Here is an 11,618-nt window from a genome sequence, read left to right as displayed (position 1 = left end):
ATTATCTATATAATACATAAAAGTAATATATTCTAGCATATATTCTATAATATTCTATTATATATTACATGTAATATGTATGTGTGTGTATAATAAGTAGTATAGATTTCATATGCTTCTATCATTAGCTTTTTAACCTAAGCTTAAGGCTTTATATTCTTCACAATTCAATTATATTTTATGAGACTTCTTGCTTTTATAACACATAAAGAACTATGTGGAGCCTGTCTTTGTAATTTTTTATTTCTGGCTAATATTCCAAACTAATATAATATAATATTAATTGTCAGGTCCTTCAGGTCTAAAGTAAAATAGGGCAACTTTGTAGCTGTGTGGCCTTGGAGAAGCCACTTAACCTCTCTTTGCTTCTGCTTCCTATCACATATGTTTATTGTAAAGATTAAATGAGATAAATCAAGAAAAGCCCCAAGGATGGTGCCTGGCAAATTGAAACTGTTAATACATGTTAGTGGACCCCTGCTCCACACTTCCCTGCCACCCTGAAACAAAGAGACTTATCTCCTAAGTCTTGTTTGCTGACTTTCTGGGCAAAGTGACTCAAAGCCCAGCTATTTTTGTCTTGGATTTGTGCTCTTGGAGTCAGTCCAGCCATGGAGGGCACTAGTCTTATGACTTCTTCTTCTTCTTTTTTTTTCAGCATAGATATGAAGTCATTAGAAATGAGGAAATGAAAACACCCTTGCTATTACTTCCTGAGAGAAAGAAATACTTTGGTAAGAATTGTTCTTCTTCCACCTCCTGTGACCTTCTTGCTGGTTTACTGGGCCTCTTGCCCCTGAACTCAATTCACACCAGGAACATACTCGGATCACTAAAGAGGGAAACTGAAGAAAATAGCAAGGATTATCTGAGGGGTTCTGAAAATGACAACATGCCATCTCCTGTCCCTCACATTTGGGTAGCCCGCTGTATTTTCAAATTACCTTTGTAATACAGATAAGTGAGACTGGAACACTTAAAAAAAAACAAAAACAAAAACAAGGGGAGCATACTCCCATAAGGATACTAGAGAGGGGGTTGTTATTTTTGCAAAAATAACAATAGAGTAAAAGACGTGAGATAAGTTCAAACTATGTTGCTCCATGAATTAATATAAATATATTGGAGATAGAAATGTCTCAGGAGTTTTGCAGAGCTTTGCCCTGAAGGAATATGTGAACATGTTAGTTGGAAAATCAAAAGCTGTTGCACCTCAAGAGGGCATCTCTGAAAGACAGTAGCGGCTGTATCCCACAAGGTGCCGCATTTCTCAGACCTAAAGGTTTGGATTTGCTTTGTAAAGCAAAGCAGATCTGTTAAGAACTACAGGATGAGAGCTGACCAAAGAGTGCCGCTTCGAACAGACAGCCGACCAAACAGCCCGCCTATGGCTAAAAGCAATTAGCCCAAGGGGCAGTTCCTGCTTAAAACTCCAGACTACCTGTCTCCATTCACAATAACCTGATAAAGAAAATATGGAGCCAATATATCTCTGTTTAACCCCTCTGTTAAGTGATAAATTTACCTTAGAACTTAGAAGTTAATCTTCAAAAGATTTTGTAACCATTTGTTCACGTAGATAGAATTAGTTAAGGGATCTATAGAAGCTTTTTGAAAAACTGTTAACCTAAGAGGTTATTTAAATAACCTGCTGTTATTTAAATCTGTTACCCCTGGCAACTGATCACTGTTACCTGTAAATGACCATGTAAGATTTCATTCATGGCCTTTGAGATTGACGGAGAAATCCAGGCCCCCTGAGCACCTGCTTTACCTATAATCTTTATAAATCTATAAAACTATACCTTCATCTCTGTGTATTCTTTTTTTTCCATTATTTTCCATTTTCTATTATTTTCTTATCCCTTGCAACCCTACCAAAGGGACCCGGTTTTTTGTGGGGAGTTTGGCTGCCTCCCTGCAAAAGTATAAGTTGTGCTTTGTTTTCTTGGAAGATCAATAAAAGAAGGCACCTTACTGCCTCCAACCCAGTCACAGCCCTAATCCCAATCACGACCAGCAGAAGTTGTTTTAAATAGTTTCCTCCAGATAAAGATAATTGCCAATAACTTGTCAGTGATTGTTCCCTCTGTTTTCTCTGTATTTTTCTGAATAGCTGAGGAGAAATTTAGGGAAGCTGAATTCAGAATACATGATTTGCCTATCTATTCATCCATTTATGTTTATGGCTCCATCTTTATTCATTCATTAATTCATGAATTATTCATTCATTAATTCACTTGGTCAATATTTATTGAATTCCAACCATGTGTCAGACACTTTTTTATGCCTCTGATGTTCTGAGTACAATAAAATAAAAACAGCTAACATTTATTGATCCCTGATGATGTGCCAGGAACTGTTTTAGGTGTTCTATATATAATATTGTGTTTAATCTCCAAAACAGCTTTATGATATATATTGTGATTATCTTCTTTTTAGAGATCAGGAAGCAGACCCAAAGGGATTACAGAACTTGCAAAAGATTGCACACTTGCAAGCAGAGGATCTTTGCTTTGAACCTGGGAGTCTGGCTCTAGAACCAGAGTTGGATAGGGTAAGGTGAGGGTCTAGAGGGTGTAAAATTTAGGGAGGCATTTATTCTCAGGGTGACGAAGTTCTGACCCACACTTGCATGACCTGAGAGTGAGTGTCTCCTTAACGCACATTAGGTGCCTTCCTCGTCTTACCTCATCCAGTCAGTCCCAGCCCTATCCAGAGCCTTCATTTTTAAACTCTATCCTTTACAGCTTAACATTCTCTACAAAATTATACCATGGAATAGAAAGGTCATACTCTGACCTGAGCTGGCATTACTGTCACACAAGCTGTGTATTCGAGGGTTGAAGATAATTTAAAAATTGATGAAGTCATAACATAACCTGTATACACTGCAGTTAGAGAGTCATTTATGAAGCATCTGGAATACCTGGGGCATGCAATCATCTGGTCATCAGATAGCCCTAGAGCTGGAATGGGATGTAAGAGGATAAGTTGGTAAAGCTCCTGTCCTTTAAAGAAACTGAGACTTAAAAAAATGAAATAATTTTCACAAAGTGACAGAAGCAGAACTGGCAGAAATGAGACTAGATCACTAATTTTCTAATTCCTGGTTTCACTCAGTATCTCTAATCATATATTAGGGTTCAGTGAAAGCAGCAGAGCCACTAGGAGGGATATATACATATTTCTTACAGGAATTTGATCGTATGCAATTGTAGGAGCTGGCCAAGCAATCTTTGTAAGGCTCTTGTCTTCACATCTGGTGCTGAAGCTTCAAGTCCATGAAGCAGGCAGGAGAGATGGGAAGACGGATATGGGGTGGGGACAGCAAGGATAGGCTGGAACCACACGCACCTGCCTTAGCCCCACAATCATGAGCTAGAACCCAAGTCAGCCTTCACTGCCTCTAGTCCCTCCCGCAAGAGCAGCTGGAGCCCTTTGTCACAGAGCTAGATACACACCTGGCCCAGGATTTAGAGACGCTGAAGGAGCATCCAGGGAAAGGAAGGTGGAGTAGTCATGGGCCTGGCACCCCAAGGAGTTGAGCCAGGAGATAAGCAACAAAGCTGTGAGAGCCGCAAAACCACCTGCCCTGACCTCCCAAGCATAAAAAGCAAAGTGGCAGCTTCTTTTGCACCCTCCAAATCACACGGAGAAATGTCTGCTGACTCCCCTGAGTGGAAAAATACAGAGAAGGAAATTCTGGGAAACACAGTTCATCTAGCCAAGTTGACACATTATAGAGCCCCTAGAGTTTTCAACTGTAGTTCTTTGTCTAGCTCAGGCACTGTCATGTGAGCTTTTTGGCAGTGCCTTCCAACATGGAATGCCTTTTCATTTGAAGAAAATATTGAAGAATAAAATGCATTCTTGATTTCTGGAATGATGACAGAAGAAGTCATAGCACAGCAGCCTCCCCTAATAATAGCAGTCGCACCAACAAGTTAAGTCATTCTGCATCTGTATTCCTTCTGGGAAGAAGAAAACTCCAAGAAAGTCTATCTCAACAGAGGCCACCTCCCTCCCATCAGACATTGAAATGCCAATTCCTGCTGAGGGTCCTGGCGCCTGTCCTTACCCCTAGTCTCTTGTCATGGTCCAAGGATCAGGGAAAATACTCTCAGCATGCGAAATTTCAACAGCAATAAACAGAATTGTTTACTGGGTCAGTGGGTCCAGGATGCTAAAGGACAACTATCAGTTAAAAACATTTTTCCAAAAAAATCCCTTTATATTCTAATGAAAATGCTATAAAGACATGATTACCCTTGTTTCTCAGACATTCAATGCAGAGGTCTCTCTCCTTAACTCATGGGCTGCTTTCCAGAACTGAGCAGAGCAGAGATTTGAAGATCTTTTCTCTTAGGTTATACCAACACAAAAGGCTGCCTAAACTCAGGTGCCATAGACATACCCTGTCACTGGTCCTCACCACTGAGGTCAACTGTCTCTTTCTCTAATTATCCCCAAATGATTGACAATGATGACATCCATGTATCAATTTTCCATTCTAATTTGGGCATTAAAAGATAGTTTTCCTCTGTTCTCTAACAGAGACAATTCAAAGCATCAAATGTGCAAATATTCTTATAGCAGAATGCAAAATAAGAGATAATCCTTTGCCCTGTTCTAGACCCTTGTTATTATTTATCTCACAGGAAACAATAAAACATTTCAAATAATCAAAAAATCACCAAGCAACCTTCTGCACTGTTGTCTGAGGGTCTCTGGCACACCGTGTCCAGTAGTTTCTATAGTCTTACATGTGTCTCAAGGGTCCCAGGAATGTGAATCATGGCTATAATGGTGTTCTATAGTGGGGGTTGCAAACTTTTTCTGTTAAGGGCCAAATAGTAAATACTTTCTTTGGCTTTGTGGGCAATATGGTTGGGGTCTCAATTACTCTACTGTTGCAGAATAAAAGCAGTGATAGACTATACATAGTCCAACAAGACTTTATTTACAAAAACAGTTGGCAGGCTGTATTTGGCCCATGAGCCAATACAGGTTTGTTCACCTTTGCTCTCTGGTCCTATAAATTCCTCATGCTCGCAAGAGCATCTTGAAGAAATGAGGTCACGGTGTTATTCACTCTACTGCCCTTTTACTTCAAATCCACCTTATTGCCATAAATGATCTACAGCTCACGAATATCACAGTGAAAACCCCGCACATGCCATCTGTCTTTACAAGGGCTAAATCTTTGATGAGATTGTTAACAAAGTCCTGCCAATTGTGGCTTTCCTCTCTTCCTACTGGGATCCTCGAAACCCCCCACTTTGCAATAGTTTTCTTCGCACGCCATTTTCCAGGGTGTCAAAACTGTTATTAACCATTGGCTTTATTTGCTTAGTCTTTATTGATACTTTAAAGAATCGTAGGTAAACTGGGTTTCAGCACTCACGGTCCCCTGAGCTCCCGCTTCCTTGACGAATTTATGCTGCTTGTGTCGACCCAGACGTGAAATTAACCCCACTTCACGGCACCCCAAAAATCCACTACGCAATGCCACAAATGCCTCCCGTGTCATCCAGCTCCCCCAACTCTGAATCCCTTTTTCCAGACGACACCCAGTCCCTACCTCTCATCTCTCTTCTATATTAAGGGACAAAATGTTGTCCCAGCCTGAATCCAAAAAATGTATCAGTTTATTTGCCTCAAAGGAAAAAAAAAAGGGATTCCCTGTGCTCCCCCCGCCCCAAAGGAAGAATTCTGAGGCCACTTGTTCTTAATTTAAAAAAGACAATTTAACTCATTGCATACTAAAATGCTAACAGAATTGCAGTGCTCCGGGACTATGGGTAAAGATTTTATTTTATTTTTCTTTGTGGCTTTCTGCATTTTCCCAATTTTCTGTGTATTCCTTTTCCATTAAGAAATGTGAAAGAATAACCCTGCGGTGAAGAAAGCCCTCACTTCTCGGCCCCTGCGGGCCCAGGTGGGCGGCTCAGGCGGACCCTGCGGTGAGCCGGCCCAGCGCGCCCTCTAGTGGTCCGGCCTAGCCAGCGCCTCCCGCGCCTCTGGGTCGGTTTCAGCTGCCCTTGCGAAGGTCACCTCCACCCCGCCCTTCTGGAGCCAACGACCTTTTCTGGGGCCAGTGCTTTTCGGCTTGCCTCTGCTCACCGGAAAGAGGGCAGGACCCGGTGTCTGAGGACTTCTCTTGACGGTCCGGAGAGCCGCGATGCGGAGCCGCGACTCTCTAACCGTGGCTTCACCGACCTCAGTGGTAACGAGGGCAGCCGCAGTGGTTGCCGCCGCCCAGCACCACAGCTGCTTAATTGCTTGAACAGAGCAGTTTGCCTGTTTGGGGTGCTGTTTCAGACCCGGCCCGTGTGTGTTTCCTAAACTTTAACTTGTGGCATTAATCCTTTCCGGGATTCCCTAGCACAACCTCAGGCCTCCCTACCACTCACGCAGCAGCTAGGGGGAGCCCCGTTACTGGGGAGGGAGTAGACGCTCCAGCAGCCGGGCGGGGAGGACTATTTCTGGCGAGCCCTGCTTCGGGAAGACCCACGTGCTAGTACTTCATTCCTTTTTATTGCCAAGTATCTTTTTAATGGGATATATCACATTTTATTTATGTATTCATTAGTTGATGGACATTTGGGTTGTTTTCATTTTTGGCTACTATGGATGATGCTACTATGAAAGTACGTGAACTAATTTTTGTATGAACATGTTTTCATTTCTCTTGGATGTATACCTAGGAGTGGAATTGCTAGTTATATGGTAACTAGCCTTTGGAGGAACCACCAACAGTTTTCAATATAGCATTTTTAAAAGTGAGATTATCTCATCGTAATGAGAACCAAACAACATTAATATTGACTTAAGATGGTGCTTGCTAGACGTCAGACACCGTCTTAGCACTTTACATGGGAATTTGTCTAATCTCAACAATACTATGAAGGAGAAGTTACTAGCAATAGCCTCAACTTATAGATGGGGAAATTAAAGGACAATGATGCTACGTACTTTGCTTCCGGTTATATGCTAGTCAGTGTGCCCTTGTGAGCCAGGATACAAACATTGCACTCTTGACAAAACTAAATGTCTCCAAATGACAAGTGTCTGGTATTTCCCTTACATTAAGTATATATTTTAAAAATAAACCTCAACATAGAAATATCACTAGCATCAATATATCCTGCAAAAACACTTATTAAGGATTGCTAGAACTCTAGTGTTTTCACAAATGTAGTTTGGGAGCTATTATTTAATACAACACCCTAAAAACTACCTTTCCAGATTTTCGGTAAATTATAAACATCAAAGTAACTTAAAAATTGACAAAGTTGCTTTAAATAAAAAGGAACGAAAGGTTAAAACTTTTTGCAAGGTGCATACCATAATCAATGGTTTCAAACTTTTATTTTCAATAAATTTGTTTTCAGACAATACACTTAGACAGTGACATGAATGGTTTTTAAATCCCAGAAATATGTCCAAATAATCAAACAGAATAATTAGCCAAAATAAATCAGAAATAACACACACAACACTGTCTCTTCTTTCTCTCCCTCCCTTTCTCTCTTTCACACACACACACACACACACATTCCTAAAAGCAGAGTACAAAACTTTATATAGAAAATGCTTTATTATTGTAAAACTTAAATAATTGTATGGGTGCAGAAAATAGGTCTGAGAGATATACAGCAAATGTTAACAAAGGTTTTCTCTTGCTGGTGAGATTATTATAGATTTTTGTTTGTTTCCATTATACTCATTTTCTATTTTTCTTCAATTAACTTGAACTTGGATTTTTTTGTGGAATGATAAGAATGCTACTTATGTAATTAAAAAATAGAGATAATAATAGATAACAATGAGTACTTAGTATTTGCCAGACATTGTTTAGATACTTCCCATATATTTTTATTTTTTAATTGAATTTAGTTTTTTTCCCTAGAAACAGAGTCATGCTCTGTCACCCAGGCAGTGATACAATCATAGCTCACTGCAGCCTTGAACTCCTGGGCTTAAGCTATCCTCCCACCTCAGCCTCGTAAGTAGCTGGGACTACAGGTATGTGCCACCACGCCTGTCTAAATTTTTTTTTTTAATTTTGTCATAGACACACGGTCTCACTATGCTGCCCAGGCTGGTTTTGAACTCCTGTTCTCAAGTGATCCTGCTGCCTCAGCTTCTCAAAGTGCTGAAATTACAGGCGTGAGCTACTGCACCTGGCCTTCACGAATTTTTATATATAAAACATGGGAATAAATAACTCATTTAATATTCATAAGAACCCTATTAGACGGGTACTCTTCTAATTCTCACTTTACAGATAGAGAAACTGAGATAAGTAAAGCCCCTGCCCCTAAACATCTGAAAAGTGAACAAAAATTACTAAAGGATGTATTGAACTTTGTGGAAGAAACTGCCAGGTGCCCACCAAATTACTAATGCATTAAAAAAAAAAAGCAGTTACTGGAAATACTGTTTTTGACTAGGGCTTTGTTTTAACAATTTGTTTTTGACTAAGTTATCTGGAATCAGTGTATCTGGTGGGATAAGGCGAATGTGAAATAGAGAAGCAGGTTTCATGGAGAAGGATTTGTTTGAGCTATTAATAAATCTTAGAAGATGATGAGGTGTTCACCAAGCTGGGGGCAGGGGCTATGGGATGGACGGAGGAATTCCAAGTAGAAGATACAAGCCGTAGAAGAGATGACCTCTGGGAGACTGAGAATTATTAGACAGGCACTTTAGCTCCTGAGGAAATGCGGGACCAGAAACTGGTGTCGTAAGCAAGGGCAGACTGTGATGGCCGCTGCACGCCATGCTTACGTCTAGACGCCACAGACCAGGCACTGGTGGAGGAAGGCAGGGCCCCGCTAGGGTGAGCAGACCTACTGTGGGGCACTCTGAACACATCTGCTGCTCTGCACATTGTTGTCATGTGGGGATGAGGGTCCAGTGGCTCTTTAGATTTTTCAGGAGAAGCTAGAATTATGTATTTTTATGTGAGCTCTTCTGATTTTTAACCGTTAACAACCACTTCAAATTTCTAGAGCACTTTGAGGGCCCAGCTGTGCTGGCAGGTGAAGCATACCTCAGGGACCTGGGTATGACCTCTGGAGTAGGCACCATGCCCAGGTACTCAGATTACGTGGGAGGGCACTGAAGGCTTGGACTTAGTCATTTCTGTGTCCCCTGCTCAAGATGAGGTCTTTAGTAGGTGTCCACAGATGTTGCTAATGGGAATCAAAGGCAATTATGTGCGAGAATTATAGACCCTTATACAATAATTTTTAGAAACTAACTGGAAAGCCCAGAATAGGAAAAGAAGCCTTGCTCACCGTCACCGGTCAATGCCCGGAGTGTCCTAGATACCTGAACTCCGTCAATTCTCCCTTTGACAGCTCTGCTCCTTCCCTTCTCCCCCTAATCTGTTTTACCTGATAGTTTCGATCGCATGCCAGTAAAACCTTTTTTTTTTTTTTTTTAATCAGAGCTTCCAATGTAAATAAAACAAGACACGCTTAAATTGCCTGTCTTTGGGAGGCAGGGCAGTCACTAGCATTTTTTGAGCACATAGAGATGGAATGCCTTGAACTCTTAAGCATCGAAATGAGTTTTGGGTGGGGTGGGGAGATTGTGGGGGTTGGGAAACAGAGCCAAAGGCTTGTGAAACATGGAGGCCCTAAGTACCAGACTGGGCCAGGACCTCCCAGTAGAAGGCCCAAATGTATGCAGGCCCAGAGACAGTCTTCTTGGGAAACTGCTGCCCCCTACTGGCAATAAAGGGTGAGACAACATTGAGTTTCAATGGCCCAAGACTGGTCTCAGCCTGCCTTCTTCCACACCTTGCCAAGCTCTGAATCGCAGGCCGGGAGAGCTGGGCCTCCCTGTTTTGAGGCTCAGGTTCCCCCGTTCCCTGCCTCCTGCACTATCCTCTGGGTGCAGGAACCAAGTATGCTTATTCGGCTGTGAATCTCCAACATCCAGGAGAGTGCCTGCCACTCAAAAAATAAGTGATGAATGCAAATGGGTTAAATGTCTCAGGCAGTGAATAATAGCAGGATCTCTGGCATCAGGGTACTTGAGTTTATATACTATCTCCATGACTTGAGCCTCTGTGTCCTCATCTGCAGAAGGGGAAAACAACTATGTTTGGGTGGCTCATGATTCAACAAGATAACGAATGTAATGTACTTAGTGTTACACCTGGCGTGTGGTAAGGGCCCAATAAATTGTAACTATTAATATTTTGAAAACAGACGTATTGATGTATGACTGATGAGATTAAACTGCACATATTTAAAGTGTATATTTTGATGAGTTTTGACATATGTATTATTAATATATATACACATGAAACCATCACCACAGTGAAGATAATAAACATATTCATTCCCTCCACAAGTTTCCTCATGCCCCTTTGTAATCCAACCTCCTCCCTTTGAAAAAAAAAAACCCTCCCCAGGCAACCACTAATCTTTCTGTCACTGTGGGCTAAATCACAATTTTTAGATTTTTACGTAAATGAAATCATATATGTACTGTTTTTTTGGTCTGTATTCTTTCTCTCAGCATGATTAAGAGTCATTTGTGTTGCATTACTAGTTCACTATTTTTTATTGCAGAATGATATTCCATTGTAGGACTTTGCCACGATTTCGTTATCCATTTACCTGTTGATAGCCATTTGTGGTGTTTCCAGTTTTGGGCTATTGCAAATAAAGCTGCTATGATCATTTGTGTACAAATATTTTCATTTCTCTTGGGTAAATACTTAAGAGTAGAATAGCTGGTCATATGGTAGATGTATTTATAACCTTTTTTCTACAGTGGTTGTACCATTTTACATTTCCATCAGCAATGTATGAGATTTCCAGCTGCTTCATATCCTCACCAACATGTTTTAATTTTAGCCACTGTGGTGGGTGGAATAGTGGTATCTCCTGGTTTTCACTTCCATTTCCCTGATGACTAATGACGTTGAGTATCTTTTCACATGTTTGTCATTTATGTATCTTCTTTGGTGAAGTTTCTGTTCATTTTTCCTGTTTTTGATTGAGTTTTTAGTCTTATTATTATTAAATTGTAAGGAGCACATCTTATCATTTTATAAACTTTTTAAAAACAGGTTAAGATTTAACCCCTTTAAAGTGAACAATTCAATGGCGTTTAGCATATAGAGTGTGCGACCACTGTCACAATTAATTTCAGAAAATTTTCTTCACCCCAACTCCTCTCCCCACCAACCTTTTAGCCATCAACCCAATTTCTCCCTACTCCCACCACCAACCCTAGACAACCACTAATCTACTTGTTTTTTCTATATATGTGCCTATTTTGGACATTTCAGATAAATGGAATGGTCTTTTGTGACTGTTTTTTTTCACTTAGCATAATATTTTCAAGATTCATGCTTGTTGTAGCTTAGATCAGCATTTAAAGTTTAAATTACAGAATAATATTCCATTGTATGGACATACCACACTTTGTTTATCCATTCATCAGTTGATGGACATTGGGTTGTTTCCACTTTTCAGTTATTTGAGTAATGTTCCCATGAACACTTGTGTCCAAGTTTTTACGTGGATATAAGTTATTTCTCTTGAGTATGTATTTGGGAGTGCAGTTGCTGGGTCATACGACAATGC

This window comes from Propithecus coquereli, unplaced genomic scaffold (genome assembly GCF_000956105.1).
Source record: "Propithecus coquereli isolate 6110/MARCELLA unplaced genomic scaffold, Pcoq_1.0 Scaffold63, whole genome shotgun sequence".
Taxonomy (NCBI): Eukaryota; Metazoa; Chordata; class Mammalia; order Primates; family Indriidae; genus Propithecus; species Propithecus coquereli.
This window is presented reverse-complemented; position numbering follows the sequence as displayed.